The 17,615-nt window shown below is 47.3% G+C and overlaps 1 long non-coding RNA gene across 4 annotated transcripts in view; it reads left to right on the top strand.

The window, feature by feature from the left end:
- Positions 1-811: 811 nt before the first annotated feature.
- LOC128905052 (uncharacterized) overlaps positions 812-17,615 on the top strand; it is a 47,532-nt gene continuing 30,728 nt past the window's right edge. Inside the window, exons 1-4 of one of the 4 annotated variants that reach the window (XR_008464735.1) lie at positions 812-916; positions 1,516-2,088; positions 9,501-9,596; positions 11,749-17,464. This is a non-coding gene — a long non-coding RNA (uncharacterized LOC128905052). The remainder of the gene's footprint in view (positions 917-1,515; positions 2,089-9,500; positions 9,597-11,748; positions 17,465-17,615) is intronic. The other 3 variants (XR_008464736.1, XR_008464737.1, XR_008464738.1) reach the window with 3 other exon arrangements.

Below are 17,615 nucleotides of genomic sequence, written 5' to 3'. Positions count from 1 at the left end.
CATAAGGGCCAAATTCAATCTAGCAAGTAATCTGACCAGAAATAGTGCTGAAGAATGGAAGTTTTTGTAGCAACAGTTGTTGGGGTTTCTGGGATGCATGAGTTCAGATGAACATTAAATCTTCCATTAGTCTTAATGCCAGTGATGGAGAATGGATGACATTATGGAAATGTAAAATACTTTTCCTGTACTGTTGTCAGCCCAGGCTCTTGTGACGATTCAGCTTCTGCCAGCTTCTCTTCATTCATTTGCTGATCTCAGCCAAGCCCTTGAAGAGCTGGGTAATGGTGTTATTTGCATGGGAGGTGAAGATGATGTAGAGATGGGTGTCATATGTGTACTGCTGACAAGTCACTCCATGATGTGCCACCGAATCTTCTCTAGAGGCTTTATATAGATATTGAACAGGCTGGGTGAGGGGAAAGAATCTTGTGTTATTCAGCAGGTGGAAAAGGTTTTGGAGGTTAAGGAAAGAGCAAGTGTTTATCATAAATCTCTTGAGTGTACAAGAGATTTATGTAAGGGATGTCTGAAGATGTACCAGCTCAGTTCCATAAGGCTGTGGACAGACATTTATTTTCAAACAGCTGAGCTGGTTGGAGAGCCAACAGCCCTTCCAGATGCTTGCTACCAATCCTCTGCTGATGGCGCCTGTACCACTTGCTCTGCGATTAGAAAAGGTGGTCCAAGGTCTTCCTAATTTATTAGGTGAAGCCTCTCAGATAGTTTTAAGTGCTGACAAAGGTGGTGTTAGTTAACTCAGCTGACATTGCTTTACCTTTAAGAGAGAGCTGTTTACTAGCACAGCCTTACCCTCAGTCTTAGAAAGGAGGGAGAGGAGAGAAGAGAAGGTGGCTGTAGTGTTTCCCGCAGACTCAGACAGTTCCTGCATTGCCTCCTACAGGTCTGAAGATGGGTAAGGCATGTGTGTGGGACTGGATACACATACTGGAACAGACCGTGTTACTCCTGTTTTGGTGAACATGTAGTTGGATATTTTGTGCCAAGCACGTGTGTAAAATATGTGTGAAGTGCTGTTTGTTACACGAGGCAACTGAAATGGTCTCTTTGGAGCTGTGTCAGCCTCTTGTGTGAACAAGAGCTGTAGGATGGCTAGGTACATAGTGTGGTAGAAGCCCAGGTGACAAAGAAATCATTAGTGTATGAATTTACTAACAGAGTATTTACAAGAAATTTGTACTAATTATGATGTTAGTACCACTGTGGTAAAAGCTGAACCAACAAGTTATGATAAAATGTTTAAGAATATGCAGTTAGGGACAAAGAAGAAAGCTCCTGTGCTCAAAGGGTCAATCAGAAATGGGAGGAAGCAGGAGGAAAACGTGTAAGTGGTTTCCAGATCCAAAAATACAGAACTGTTGAAGAATCCTTGATGCATGCACAGGCAAAACGGAGCAAGCTATAATACTGTGTGTGGCCCAGTTGTGAATGTGTCTGCATGCTGCTAGTGCTTTAACATGGAGAGCTGATGGTACCCACTACTGTGATTTTCAGGTAGTGAAACGTGCTCTCCATTATTGAATGGTCCCCTCTGAAGACTGGTGAGACTAAGGAGCCTTCCCAGCATCCCAGAAACAACCTGCAGCCTTTCGGAAACATGGAAATGAGCACGCAGTTTTAAAATTCTCCCGTCATCAAGAAACAGACCCACCCTTTCATGTAAAGCTGCTGGTTTATTGTGTGACAGAAATGTGCAAAAATGGGCCACCCTCATGTCTGAGTCTGGCTCTAAATGAGTTCCTTAACTTACTGGTCATCCTGTTTCTGAACTGGGCCAGAATGGAACATCCTACCTTAACAACAGTCTGAAACTCTACTGGAATTTGGACTTGGATCCAAACTCAAGGCACAGGCTCTTCTCTAAATAAAAATAACTAGATCACAAGCTATTTTGAGGTGTTGACTTTTAGACAAGAAACGTAGGGCTTACATAGGTTTTTACTCCTGTCAAATACATCTGGACGCTATCTTCCTTCCAGCCAATATTCTGAAAGCGCTTTCATCAGCTCAGAGCCAAATTGCTCCAACTGGAAGGTGGAAACTGTAGTACAACTGACATTATTCATGGTAAACAACAATTTTTCTTTGGGTTGGTTGTTTTTGTTTGTTTTTTTTTCCTTTTTTCACACAGAGTATTCTGCTACTCTGGTTGCTGCTGATGTTGATATAATTTCTGTCATGGCCTGTGATGAATAGCATGTGCAATGCTGGGTCAAGATAAGAGCCAACAGCATGTTGGAAAGCCTGCTCTAAATATGAATCTCCATGGTTCTGGCTTTCTTGACAGGGAGGTGGTTAACAAAATTGGCACTCCTGGTACCATTTACATAGCTGCCAAAGATGCTGATCGCCATTACCTCTTCCCTTCCCTCAGCCCCCACTAGAAAACCTTATTTTTTTTCCTGTTTACTTGGCTATACCTAGTATAATGGTATGAATAATTTCCATTCACGAAGAATGTGGTGGGATATAGCTGAATATTAGGGATGGGAGGCAAAGGAGAAAGTGGTATGATGGGACCTTATTGTCAATGGCACTAAGTAGCAAGCACTACAGCATGTTTTACATCAGTGTGAGCTGGTTGTGTGTGGTACCCTACTGGGAGCATTCCCACTGTGCTCAGCAGATGGACAGCAGGAGGTTTTCATTGCTGTGTTTTAAGGTGGGAGCACTTTTCACCTTGGGAGCTCCAAGCAGTCTATGAAATTCAGTTAATGTAAAGCTCTGGACTGTGTAAATTATTATCCTGTTGTATTGAGGAGTAAACTGGCTACCTTAAGATATCACAGGAAGTTTTCACCTTTGCCAAGGGTATAAACTAGATCTTCTGACTCATAGGTCTGGGCTACAATCGAAGCAGTTTTCTTCCTCTTAACATACCTTCTCTTTGATATTATCCCATCTTCCCCTAATCACTGGGTGACATCTGATCTCTGTGACTTTTGTACAGCATCCAAGATCTATTGCATTTGGCCCAATATCTCGCCTTTCATTTCTGGCTCTTTTAATTCCATTTCAGTCCCTGTTGATTCCAGGAGGCTCATCCCAAGCCCGTCTGCCAAGCCCTTGGAAAGCAGGGTGCACCTTGGAAAGCAGGGTGCGCCTTGGTGGTGTATCTCGCCATGGCATGGAGATTTCCTTGAACCCGCCACAGGAATGGTCACAGTGTCCTCCACTAATCTCTAGCATGGAGGATGGCTATTGCAACCCACACGCTTCCTGCAATTTCTGCTTAAACACAGTGTTCTTTACTTGCTGCCTGTGGTTGGTATGTAAAGCTGCTTTCTGTAGTTTTAAAGCTGCTGCCCCCTCCAAAGTGGCTTTAATTTAATGTTCAGTTCAGTGATTTCAACAGAGTACCTATTAGCCAGTTTCTAAGGTTTTCTTTAGGGTCAAGTTAACATATAGCATTGCTTTTGTCAACATTATTATTTTTCTTTTGTCTGTAATCTCACTAATTGTCTGAAGGCTATTGTCTCTTTTTCCCCCTCTCCTTTAAGGATTTGCAGTCACTTTTTTGGGCTATGGATGTCACGGACCAAATCCTGGCCTAATTTACACCTGTAAAACCGATGGTGCTGCATATGCGCACAGGAGGGCACAGTTAATAGGACCTTGAAGCTCTTTCCCTGTTTTGAAATATCATATAGTCTAGAGGACTGATGCTGGGAAATGTCATTTAGGAACTATATAATTCCTAAATCTGTAAATCCTGAAGTACAGGTAGCTTCTCCCCTGGCTGTATACTTTTTTTGGTGATTATATATATATATATTTAAAATTTTAGATGCTGTACTGGTAGAAGCCCTTACTGGAGTTATAAAACTTTTATAACAGCTTTTTACACAATACAGCGCTTTTCCTATCCTACCGAGTACTAAAGGCTTATCCACACCAGGAGATTTCCCAGATTGAGAATTATATTCGAGTAAGTTTAACATTGGTACAGAGGGTGAAAATTGAGATTTAGGTTTGGTTTTGTAGAGGATTTTTACTTTTCAGAATTTGATTTGGCAAATCTGAACATCTTCTGGTTTTTTACTGCTAACTACTTTTTTTTTTGTGGGTTTTTTTGGTGGTGGTTGTTGTTCTTTTGTATCAATTGGAAGCTTTGATTTTGAGTTTTGCAGCTTACCCAATGCAATGCAAACAGACACAAAATTAAAATGAAAGTAATTTTGAAATTAGAAAAAAAAAAAGCAGCTATGTTGCATTTCAAACATGCTGAAAAATGATTCAACACTGCTGGAACTCCTGGTTTTCCTGACTTTCTTCTTAAGGGAAATCCTGGCAAAATCAGCTGGACTTTGTGATGTGTTTTGATTCCAACAGAACAGGATTCCAGCAGAGATTTTTTTTTTTCCTGATGGATGGAGAAGAGCTGGACCAGCAGAGCTCCCTGTGCAGAGGGTGTTATTCCAGAAGAGCACTCCCTCACCCGCAAAGAGGAGCGATCCAATATGCCTTCTGTCCGGGGGAAGGAGGGAGGAGAGGGGGAGTAAGGATGCTTCCTTCCCAGCACTCGGGGCTGCCGGCCAAGAATGTAAGTCTAAATTCAAGCCCGGCGAGTGCTGTGCCAGATCCAGAGAGTTTGGAGTCCCTTTGTCCAGAAGCTTGCAATACGTGAGGGAGTTGCCAAATGGGATGTGTGGCATCCATGTAATGTATCTGATGCATGAAAACTGGTTCCTACTGAGCTTACCGTGGTGCCTGAGGCAAAAGTACTTCTGATGCCCTACATGATGCAGCCATCACCAGAGCACTGCTGCTCTCCGGCTACAATGGCAGTTCAGGACAACCTCCCGCCTCAGGTCAGGCTGGGGCAGATGGCACGCACAGGGAGAGGAGAGGTGGTGCTGCCTTTGACCCCGCTCTCGCTCTCTGGGAAGGGAGGACCCGATGCCGTTTGCATTTCTCCCTAGGCTGAACCATTAAGTCTGATGACAGAAATGAACCTTTCCCCCTGGACAAGGGCCAAAAGACTTTTTTTTTCTTTCCCTTCCCCTCCTGTCTCTTTCATAACCGACATTTTCACATATCTCTGGAACATATCACGTACTACTGTCATGTGCTGTAGGTACGCTCCCCTTTTTTCTTCAGCTACGTCCTGCTTCCCATCTGCCAGATAAGAGCCTCTCCTTGTATGGCTGGTGCTTGTTTGCCACAGGTGACAGGGTGGACCGAAGCCATTGCTTCTGCCCCAAGGGAGAGCCTCTGCATCTAGGAGAGAGGGAAATCTGCTGTGGAAACACCACCTAGCAGCCTCCGAGTCAACAGGGCTGTAGCAATTCCTGTGGGATGAGAGTGCCTGTGTTCCTCTGCCTCGTCGGAAAGTTCAGCCAGTTGTGTGTGTGCAAACCCCTCTGAGGTTGAGCAGGTGTCAGCGAGGACATAGCCTGGGTTGCAGAACTCCTACAACAGGCTGTGCTGGACAGAGAGGAAACTTGTCTTGGTAGGAATTGTTGTTGTGTTTTATAGGGATGCCAATGGAGGACAGTAGGCAGGGGGAATACTGTGATGACGCTTCCCAAGCCAGTAGTAACCAAGGTGAGTTCCCCATTTCTATACTAATGGTGTTCACATCAAAGGCCAAGGCATTGCTGAGGGCTGCCTGTGGAGCAACTCTGATACAGGGCATGCCATTGCAGAGCCCTGCGCAAGGGCATCGGTTCAGCCAGAGGTGGAGCAGAAGCAATGTGGTTTGCTGTAGCGTGGTTCTCTTAGGCTTGAATTCCCACTAATCCAGGTCTGAAAGGGCCCACTTGGATGTGTGGCAGTAGTTTTGTAACCCAGTCCATACCTGCGTCCAGGCCATTGCTAGAGAGACTAAAGGAGATGTGATCCCTCCATCCCTCATCCTCCTGACAACAGTTGTGATCCTGGCATGCATTCCTCCAGCTTTCTGGGGCTTCTCATCAAAGCCACGCTGAGAGCAAGAGCTCTGGACCAGAAAATGAGAGCAAAAGCTTTTCCTTGGGGCTATCCCAGCCTGGGCAGCTGTGCTCCTGCGGTCTCCTGGGCCGCAGCTTAGCTGCTCCAGCTCTGCAGGCAGCAGCTCTTCTTGTCCCCTGCAGCGTGTGCCAGGAGGTGTGTTTCAGCTGCGAAACGGAGCCTGGTCTCTCCTGCTCTCCCTGGGTCGGGCTCCAGAGAGCATGCCCTTTCCCTGGCATCTCACCCGCTCCTTCATCTTCTCCTCCGTTCACATTGGGGCTGCTTTTTCTTCCCCTGAGCACAGCGAGCAATCCCCTGCCTTTCTGTCCTGTGCTGGCCGTGAGCGAGGATTTCTGTGTCGGCCTCCCAGGCAGCGTGACTTGTTTCCAGCATGCTACAGGCAGGCCTCTATCCGGGTGATCGTCCCTGTTAAATATGTATGAATCCGATTGACTTCGACTTCCTATTTGCCCAGGTTTTATTCCTTTTTATTCATTCGTGGATGCCTCCTGCTCAACAGGGAGTTGTGAGTTTTGACTTGTTTGACAAGCTGCCCTCAATCTCGTCTTTAAAGCTTCCTCCCCTCCTCCTCCGCTCCATCTCCCTCTGGCTCGTTCCTACCCCCCCTGCTCCTCTCTCTCTGCAGCTGCTGGACAGCTTTGTGACCACCAGTTAGGATGGCTGTTTGCCACTCTCCCATGATTGCTGCCATGTGCTGTTTTCCTTATGCCTGTTCCCTGTTTTCTTCCCCGGTCAAAGAGGAATTCTCTGCAGAAAGAGAAGCAGGCGCAGTTGTCTCTGGGCTGAAGTGGGAGCTCCTGCTTAGCTCTTACTCCATGGAAAGCCTAGCATTTTATTTTTATTTTTTTTATGGCGACCAGTGATTTTTGCCTTGTGCTTCTCAGTATACCGTGAGGTTTTTATTTGTGTTCAAACGGCTGATCTTTTGGCTTTCTACCTGAGCTTTGTGTTTACGTACGGGTGCGAGGGCTTTGACTCATGTACCCTTGGTGGCGGGCGGAGGCTTGCTCAACCCAGCTGTTCTCCACCTCTCTGCCACAGGCTACCAGCCATCAGGCCAGCAAAACGCGTGCTGGCACCTCGACCGGAGGAGCCGCTTTGGGGTGGGATGGCTTTTTGTCCCACCGGCTCCTGGCTCGTGGAGGCTGCAAGCACTGGTGGTGGAGCTGGAACAGGAAGTTGATGCTTTATAAATAGACTTACTGTTGTGAATGGGGCAAAAGTCCTAATGAGAGGGGTGCCTGCACAGGGGCAGCTGAGCTTGTATAACCTGCCTGTGCTGGGCCTGAGGACTTTGGATGGGATTTTTGGTGGTGCCAAAGGAACTTCAGCACCTGACTCCTGCTGAGGTTTTCCCTTTTAAGCTTTTGGGACATTGTTGTTTCCCTTCCTCCCCAGCCACCAGCGAATCCTCCCAGACAGGCCATGCTTGTGGTGGTGTGAAATAACAGCAAATTACGGCAGGGAGATCTCCAAGTGCATGTACTGGCCCACAAGCTGCAGTGCCACCTGCTGAAGCGGTGGGTGGTCAGAAACGTCACCTAAGCCTGGGTGAAATCAAAGGTTTGTAGATTTTGCAGCCTGCCACTGCTGCACCTGTCCTTACCGGTGCCTTTCAGGGAAGCTGGTGAGCCAGCTGATGCCTTAGAAATTGCGGGCCCGGGAAAGAGAACATCTCCTGTGCCTTTTTGTGTTCCCTGGAGATTTCATGCTGGGTGGCAGTCCCCTGCAGGGACCTGCACTTGCCACCTGGCCGGGCAGGTGATGTCAGGTCTCCTCATCCTGCCTAATCCGGGAGGGCGTGAACTGAAGAAGGAAGGGCTTTCCCCTCCTCCGCCGCAGAAATCCACTCCTGCATTTTCCTGGGAGCACCCACGGCACTGGCTCTGCCAGGAAGCCTGCTGTGGCCAGCGAGCAGCCCCAGCCTTTGACCGGGGCATCGGGTTCCTCTTGAATTCCGGCCAGAGCTACCTGTGAAATGGTGGTGTGAATCAGGCTGAGCTGGCACCTGGGAACACTTCGCCTCCTCAGCCACTGCGGATGGCAGCCAGCTGCCCCACTGTCTGTCAAGGGGTGCTTCTCCAGGGATAAAGCCCTCTGAGACCCACCTTTGTCCTTCCATGAGCTGGGATGGGAGTCCGCTGCTGAGGCAGGAGCCAGTAACAAAGTGGCTGCTCCTCCTTCCCCCTCCCCACCACATTTTATTTTACATTTAAAACATATTTATTTTATTTTACTTCATCCTATTCTATTTATTTATTTTTAATTTGCTCTATTTATTTTTATTTTGTTCTTTTTTATTTCACTTTGCCTAGCTCTATCTTATTTAATTCCCTCCCACCCCTGAGTGCTTTTTAGGCTGGCAGTCCCTCTCACCCCGCTCTCTGTACCTCCCTCCCTCTCTGCTCAGCGGGAAGGTTATTCCTCGGGTGCTGGAGCTTGTCACTGCAGGTGGTCCATCACCCGGCTTAGGAGATGGGGAGCACTGTCCCGCCACCCCATGGCAGTGCCCATGCCTGGCTGGTCCTCGCCATGTGCGACTCAAGTGTCCCGCACGCTCAATGGCCTTTTCCTGCCAGGTCTGAGATGGGGCCACAAGCTGCCTCTCCAGCACCCCTGTTCCTCTTTAAAGATACAATATGATTCCTTTATCTCCTGGCGCCAGGCGAGCCTGGGATGCTCAGAGGTGCAGATAATGCTGCCGCTGTGCATGCCGGACAGGCGAGTGGGGACCCCTCCTCTCCCCCAGCGCTCAGCAGGTGACTGCCTGGTCATCTCCCTGCCCTTGCTTTTATTTCTGGTGGGCACAGATGGATCCAGCTGCCGTTTCCTCCCCGTTAGCAAACTGTGGTGTGTCTCTTCCATGTGCAGGGTGGCTGGGCAAAGCTCTCGGGGAAGGGGCAGCAGGCAGGAGTGAGCGGGCAGTGGTGGGCGGCTGCTGCCCTGCTGGGAGCTGCAGGGCTCGGCAGGGCAGTGGTAGCCTTCTGGGGAACGGATGGGTTCAGGCTGCAGTGCAAAAGCTGGTGGGGAAACCAGGCCATGCACAAAAAAGCATTTTATGGCTTGGCCAAGGGAGTTAGGGAGAAACTTGATCCCTCCCTGGTATTGGGAGTTCTTGTTTCTTTGGGTCTGCTCATCCAGGGACACAACGTATCTTGCCCCATGGATGCTTATACATATCCAGTTACTTAGGTGCCGATGCATAAATTCAAAGCTGCTTTTTGTAAAATCACAGAAGAAAGAGCAAAATTTTAGTCACCGTTAGCACAGAATACCAGTGGTGCTCCCATCCAATACCACAGTTCATTTTCCCACGATACACTAAGGTGAGAATATAAAGCCTGGCTTCATGCAGTTTTATAACTGAAACATGTTTACAACAACAGAAATATCTGGGAATTCAATATTGTCTGGGTCATTGGATTAAAGGCCTGTCTATCAATTTACCCTTCCACCTATAGCTTTTCCTGCACCTGTTTCCACAAGTGTTAGAGCATTTGTGTTTTGTGTGTCTTTTCTGTGGCCAGATGAAATCATCTTGGAGCCTGGGCGTGGTGGTGAAAGATGCACGTAGTGGATTTACATCTCTGGGATAAAGGGAGAAGCCAAAGAAAGATTCCCCGGTAAGCTGGCTCTTATCATCAGTGCAAGTGTCTTAGTCAGCACAAGCCTGGACTGCCAAAACCGTGCAGCTGGGTGCTGTCAGGGCTACAGCCTCTGCAGCTTCCTGGTTCCCTAGATCAGCCAAGGATGAAGGCTCCAGGAGCTGGTGCTCCTCTGGCAGGAACTGCTCAGCCCAGGTCAGGCAAGTGGCAGGCTTGGTGTGTGACCCTGCTCCTCTGGAATTTGGGAACAACAGCCTCCCATTTGATTTTAACACATCATCCCGAGGCCAGGTCCTATAGCACATTGAACATCTGTAGACACTGGCTAGAGCTGGCTGTAGGAGAAACCTAACATTTTTGACAATCGTCTCCCTGATACAGACATGATACTCAAATGGGATATTGCGTGTTAAGGTACTCAAGTTTCCAGGAAGCAAGGATGTGCAGATACTCTGACTCACTGTAAGAAAAATGACTTCTGGTGACTCAAAGGCTTGGGTGCTGTTGTTTTCTAGTTAATCCCCGTGCTCCACCGTGGGGCCAAAATCCTCTTTTGAGGATCAGAGAAAGTTTGCGGCCTTGAGGATCCTTCTTGCTCTGGTGCAGCTCTCTGGGTGGAGAGATTAACTTCTTGCTGCCCGTCAGTACTTTCTGCAGGCCTAATTCATTTCTGGGCCGTTACCGCAAATGACCTGATAGGCTCCGAAACCATGACGGTGTCAGCTTTGTCTAAAAGGTGGACTTTGTGGGGGTGCAGGACACTTGGACTTTGCTGGTGTTACCATGTGATTTGAGGAATCCCCACAAAGGTATACTGCAGGTTTGGCAGCAATCTCATGATCTGTTGGTGTAGGGGGTACATGGGCAGTCATTGCCGGGAAGAGACAGATCCAGTGGTGCACTAGAGCTGGGGAACCCCAGGGAACCCCACAACTCTGCCCTCCTTGTGCAAGAGGACAGTAGGAGAATCCACCCTTTGCCTTGGTGTGGCTGGTCGACCAGAAAACTGTTCCCACTGGGTAAAAGGTGAAATTTATATCCTTCGTAGCTTTGCGTTTGATTTTTGTGTCCTGTGGTTATTTTGTGCCAAATGGTACAAAACCTGAGTATTATGCATTGATTCTCCACATAGCTCATCTCCTCTGCCCTAAGACCAAAGCACATGCTGCTGTCAGCACAGGAAAATAGTATGTCCACAGATGAGAACAAAGAATATGTCTTTTCAAAAAGTTTGTTATAATTTTGCACTTAATTGGTATGTAAGAAACCTGGCAAATCATAATAAAACTGAGTTTTCCTTTTCCTAAAACTAGGTCTTAAAATGTAACTTGCCTTAAATATCTGAGAGGAAAAGGCAAGCTTTTGAAAGAGATGAAGCATGCCCTCATGTGGCAATATTTTTTCCTTATAATACCTGTTTGTTTTGGTTTGGTTTTAATCCCCAAATAATCTATTACAGCGAGTTACGTCATTACATCAGAACTGGCATACAGAGTGGATGTTGTGATACAAAGCTGGTGTACACACAAAATGTTCGGAAATAATTATATGTGCCCTAACTCTCTTGTTACTTGAGTCCCTGCTTGAGTGCTTTTATTCTAAAATAAGAATAGCTCCACACAGGAATTCTCAAATAAACCAGGGTGTGATTTAAAACTTGTCCTGTCCTCTGCTTTGTGGGAAAGTCTTTCCATGACCAAAAGCAAAGTTTAAAATTGTTACAAAACCCTGGGTGGACAACTTTGAAACCAGAATAATCGATCTTGAAGTCAATTTTAAGCTAAACCAAAACAAACTGAAAATTAAATACATGTTCCCAGAGCTGGCCTGAATAACTAATTTTAAAAATCATGTCATTTGTTGAGCTGGTAGAACTTCCTTATGTCTACATAAGGCTTGCAACTGCGGGGATAAACCTTTGGAAACCTGGCTTTGCTGTAAATTTTAAATTTTTGACATGTAGAGATTGGGTTTTAAAACCCCAGCTGATGCCACTCTGATAAATTGGGAAGTTCTTGTCTTGCCTGGTATAGCATCATCTGCTTTTACTGTAGATTGATTTTCTTTTTTTCTTCCCTGAATTTAAACAGTAAATGTGATTTATAGCAATTACTGGGTCCTAGCAGCTTATCGGGACTTTTTATAGCATTTTTTTTTTGTGTGATTACAGATGGATTGATATTTTTCACCCAGAGCACCACAGGGAAAGTAAAGATATAAATGGATGAGAATCATGGGATGCCTGATTTGGAGGTGTGTGATGGTTGCCATAAAGTTTTACAAGGTGGGTAAGTGATTGAAATCCCAGGGTTTCCAGTCTACTGCCCAGTTGCCGTTTCCGTTGGCTCACTCTTTACTGGATTGCTGGGAAGATGGAGGCAAGGAAGATGTGCTGCAACCCACGGCTTGAACTCCCTCCAGTGCATGATTTCTCTTCTGAGGGACCTGTGAAAGGCAAGACTCATCTGTGTGGGGGACCCTCTGTGGCAGCTTGTCACCACCATCACCAGGCAGTCACCTGTGCCGGAGGTTCCCCGAGGTTCATCCTCTTCCTTGCAGGGCCTTGCAAAGCTGCGTGGGCTCACAGGGTGGTTAGGGAAGCTGAGGAGCATTTGCTTTCTCCTCTTGTCTTCCTGTCCAGCCCAAGCTCCTGCTTGTACAGGCAGCTCCCTCCTGAGCTGAGGGTAGCTTCTACGGGGTGAGGAAACAGAAGAAGCAGAGAAATGGGAAACTCGGGATCCACCAGGCTCCCTGTGACTCTGCTGGGGGTGGTGCCTGAACGTGTGTGAGAGCTTGTGAGTGATCTGAGTTTTGGGTGCTTGATCTGAAGGCTTTGGATATCAGTGTGGTTATCCAAGTTGCTCTGAAAAGATTTCAGGCTGAATGAGAAGTGAATTCCTTAAATCTTTCCCCTAGGGTCTCATTGACTTCAGTGGCGGCGAAATCCTTCCTCAGACATAACTCAGCAATCTTCATTCATTGCATCCTCAGCAACACTCTGCTATCGAGTTCCCTTTGAAAAGGTTTTTGTGCTGTAATCTGCTGGCTGGTTATTTAACTGGTGCTGCTTACAAATCTCTACTAGCTGTTGCACGTCTTGTAATTTTTAAGGGTTTATTTCAGCTCCTTTGCGAAGCATAAGGAAAGGGATGATTAGCGAAATTCTTCCCAGTATTTTAGAAGCATTAGTAAATATTGAGTAAAGGGCAATCACACTGCTGTTTTCACAGGAACTGTGAAAGAAACTATGCGTGCTAGGTTAGATGTAGTCCTGATCCTACAGTCATAACTCTTTCTTATGCATCGGGTTTTTTGCACTTTGGTGCAAAACTCGTGTGTGAGAACGTGTGCTTGTAATGTGCCAAGTTAACTCAGCACCACAAGAATCCCACCATCTTCGTCTCTGAGCCAGTAATGAACAGAGGCCTGGACATGTCCACCCAATTTTTTTGCTTGCAGAAACCATCTTGCACTATTCAATGACAGCGGTGTCCTTCAAATGTTGGCTTTGATGCAGTACACAGAAGTGCCACTTCTGCTTTCTGCTTCTTCTTGCTGTGCCCTAGGCTGGTCGTAGCTGTGCTCTGCTTTCTGTTACCAGGCCAGAGGCGCCCCGCATCTGGAAGAAGGCGAGTGGGGCAGCTCTGTTGGAGAACTGGAGTCAGCCCTCCAGCGGTTAGTCTGTCCCTGTGCCTTGCTGCCCATTTGCAAGGCCTCAGTACCTGTGCCAGCACGTTTCTGGCTGGCCGGCGTGATGTCCCTGCAGCAACTGCACGGAGGACCAGAGCGGCACGGTTGAGGCGGAGATGCTTGCTGACGTAGCTGACTAGATGAGCTGGTTGACTGGTTAAATATTGGTGGCAAGGGAACTTGCAAAGCAGCTTTGAAGAAGTGGGTGAGTCTCGGCCACGTCCTCACTGGCTTTTGTGTTGCACCCTCAAGCCTGATTTCTGTTTTCTGGATACCCTTTTCTTCCTGCTTTTCTCCTTGTTTCGCAGGAGATGCTGGCCAGTGGGTCGTGGCAGGCTGTCAGAAGTGGGCAGAGACCTCCATTGGATGAATGAAGCTTACCTGTTTTCTGCTCAGCCCAAAAACCTTGCAGAAGGCATGGGATGCCCGGACATGGTCCTGACACTTGTCTTCAATCTGCAGGAGACGAGTGACGGTGGCACCCCAGGCACCTGGACACATTGCTGTTAGACTCATAGCAGTGTGACGTGGGGGTCAGACGGTGGATTTCAGATGCAGAGCACTTAAGCCCATGGATCTGAGCCCTCTCTCTAAACTCCTTTTTTTCCCAGGCCCTTCAGCATTTTTTAACGCTTTCTGTTCAGATAAATCTGAAATGGGTATTATAGGGGTACACGGCTCCTGCTGCTCTCCTCCGGCAAGGCTGGGAGTGCGGGGCAGGTAGTCACCTCCTCCCCGATGGGCTTCACCCATGCGTGCTCCCTGCATCATGAGGGGGGCCAGGCTGTTTGTCAGAGGTGGCATGATGACCGATTTTGCTTCTCACCATACACCCATGAACCCTGGCTGCTTTCCTGCAGGCGTAACCTGCCAGGCCAGCGGGATGTCGAGGTGGCAGGGAGACAGCAGCTGCCAGGGATGGGGGGAACAGCTGGCTGCTGCCCTAGCCCTGCTGCATGGGGGAGATGCTGGCCAGAAAGGTGGCGGGCAGGAGGGGAGAAGTGCCTCCAAGAAGGAGCTGAGCCACTACGCTCGCCTTCCTCCAAGCCCATCTGCCCCTGCTTGTCAAAGGCGATGTCTGCAAGGCTGCCCGAGGCTTTGACACACGTAGGCAGATGCCAGCGAGGTTTAATCCAGCTGGCTCGGGTGCCAGTAGGCAGGGAAGTGCTGCCCCAGCCTTTAATCACCTGAGTGAGTACCACGTGCGCCTGAGAAGCTCAGGCTGAAAATAGCAGCCTTGCAGCAAAAGGCAGAAGTTTTGTCCAGCACTGGTCACGGCTGATGGCTCCCTCACCAGGGCAGGCTGCACTGCAGATGGTCCTCCAGGCTGCTCAGGCCACCTCCGAGGTCAAGGTCCCGATCTCTGAGGGGCTCCATCCCTGGCTTGCAGGAAGATGACCCAGGAGAAATCCTGAGGGCCTTGAAGCATATGGCCAAGTCTGTTCTTCTTCCAGAAGGTCCCACAACAACAGGAATATTGTACAAGGAGGTGACTGTGGGCTTTAGCAGCACACGGGCCCCCACCCTCAACTGCAAAGTTGTGCAAAGGCCTTTCCATGTAATGAGGTTTTCCTCAACGAGACCAAAATAGCACAAGAAGCAGGGAGGGATGTTTATGAGAAAGGCAGGTCTGCTACACTGGGGCCTTGTGTGAGAAATTGGTCTAGTACCGTCCACTAAAGTTAGATCATGAATTTGGAAAGGCCTGGTTGAGGAAGCTCCTTAGCACAGCTGGATTGACCTTGGTGTTTTTAACCTGGCAAAGTCAATTCACGCCAAGAAGCAGCTTCTGTGTCTGTGGCAGAGAGAAGCCCAGGAGGCCCCGTGGCACCTTTTCAGGACACCTCCATGCTAGCATAATGGGCCAGAGAGATGTCCACCTGGTATAAAGAGGGGTGCTGTTGAAAACTGTAACCCCAAAACCCAAGAGCCACCCTCTTTTTGAGGAGGAATTTGATGAGGTGGAGAGGAGGCAGGGGAGAAATGAGTTCATTTAGAGTTCTCCTCTTAGAGTCTTCTCCCCTAGTAGCTCTCAGAGTGTTTCCCAGGGGACACTGTTATTGTTACCCTGGCTTTACTCTGGCTTTACTTTTACCTGGCTTTACTGTACTGGGGAAACTGAGGCATGCAGCAGTAAGGTGACTGATCTGTGGTCAGTGCGAAGCCCAGAGAAGGACCTTGCTCTCTTGGGTTCTAGCCAGGTGCTCGCTACAAGTTATATGTGGTACAAAAATAGCTGTTCTACTCTCTCTATTTAGAAATCCCCATTTCCATCGGGAAGCAGGTAGAGGGGGAATTGGTACACCCTGTTGCTTTTCCTTACTAGTCTGCCTATCAGTTCCCTTTTACCATTTTACATATGGTCACTTGATACCAGCAGCTGCTTTGGGACATCTCTGTCTGTCACATCCTTCTTTTTATTTCAGTGTCCAAAAGCTTCAGTGTTCCACCAAAAAAAAAAAAAAAAGCATTAAAAACCCCATCCCTGGTAGCTGAGTTTCCTCCCAGGCTCAGTTCTAAACATGTCACTTTAATGATGTCTAAACTACGCAGCGCTTGATGAGCAAAACATTACTATCTTCTAGCCACATTTGTTTTCCCTGTCTCCCAGAGCATTATAGTCACCCAGGGAGAACTGCGTGTTCTACTTCGCTGCTGTAAAGCTATTATGGGTATGAAAAGTTCCCATTAATCTGCTCCACACATGGATGTTTCTGGATAAAGTTCAGTAGCCAGATCCCTCTTTCTTTGTGTGCATCAAACGAAGCAGAAAAACGCCTCCAATTTAAAGACACCAAATGAATAACCAAATAGATGAGATTAATTTTTGTTTAATCCACGTGGGCAGCGAAGCCAATGGCCAGTGTTTGTATGTGGACTTCTCCCGGAGTTCATTACCAGCCGAGTCTGTAATAAGTTAATGCAGAGATTCCATGGAAATAGGGGGTTAATTATATGCAGAGGATGTTGGCCAATGTACAGCTTTGAATAACAAAAATAGCCCAAACTCTTGTGTTTTGGATGTGGAATCAATTAACAAGGTCCACGACATGTACCAGAATTTGTTAAGATAGTTGTTGTACTATAAGGATGCTTTATTTTTTTTATTTTTTTTTATTTTCTAAAAAGCTAAGAAAATAAGTGGGTAATGGCGGGCGAGGGACAGAAAGACATGAGACTGGTAATAAAACACTGGACTTTGGCCTGGGGCCAAAGCAAGCTTTTCAATGGGTTTGAAGTTTGGACGGCAGCAGAGTTTGAACCGGTTTTCACTAACTGTCCAAAAGGCTATACCGTAATAGATGGAGAGAAGAGGTTGCTTTTAGTTTACCAACTCCCTTCTCTCTGCTGGCAGGAGCGTTATGCTGCTAATACGCCGTAGTCATTAGACTGACGGGTATCAGCATGTGGTGCGGCGTGCTGCAGATTCAACTCCGAAGCTGAAACATAAAAAATTCTCCTCGATGCTGGTTGGCACAAACCTAATTTTTTCCCCCTTTCCACATCTGGTCCTAATATAAAATGTGTCTTTCTGCCTTTTTTTTTTTTTCCTTTCCCCTTGCCACATCTTTAGAAATGGCTTATTTAAAAAAATAGAGTGTTCCCCCCCTTCCCCTATATTTCTAGGATTTAGAATTAATTGTATGTATGTGTGGTAGTTCAGTAGTACAGCTTGGGTACTGAATGGAGCACAGCACCGAGGCTTTGCGAAGGGATGTCATTTCACAAAAAAAGCAGAGAAAGATGAGATTACTTCTACTTCCCTTTCAGTGTTCAGAGCTGTGAAACACACTTTTGGCTGTTACAAGTTTTCAAGGAGCCCCTTAAATAGGTAGAATACAAATTTAAAAGAAAAAGATCTGACCCATTTTCACCCCCTTTCATTTTAGCACAAGCTCTGTGCATGCTCCGGGCATTTTGTAAGTCACTTAGCTCCCACTGCTTTTTTTCTCACCCCCTTCCCCCAACTTGATCCCTAAAGCCATTAGTTTGTTCCTAGAAATTATCTACTTGTTTGTTGTGTTGTGTTTTGGTTTGTTTTTTGTTTTGCACACAGAAATCCGCAGGCCAAAGCAAACAACACTTCAGAAAAATGTTGCAAGACAACCCAGTTTTGAGCCAAGTGCCCCTGATAATTTCTCAGCACCTTTGCTGAAGCGATGGAGGCCACTGAGTCTCCAGAGAAATCACAGCAGGTAAGATTTGTTTAACTAATTAGTGTCAATCCTGAGCAACTGTGTGGGCTGTAATTTATGGGTTTTCCACCAGGTTCTGTGTTCAGCTCCTCATGAAGAGGGTGGGTCCCCGGACATTTTAGCACATGGACTGCTAGAGACTGTCTGGCAA

This window comes from Rissa tridactyla, chromosome 2 (genome assembly GCF_028500815.1).
Source record: "Rissa tridactyla isolate bRisTri1 chromosome 2, bRisTri1.patW.cur.20221130, whole genome shotgun sequence".
Lineage (NCBI taxonomy): Eukaryota > Metazoa > Chordata > Aves > Charadriiformes > Laridae > Rissa > Rissa tridactyla.
The sequence above is the reverse complement of the archived record's forward strand: the minus strand, read 5'-3'. Positions and strand labels throughout refer to the sequence as shown.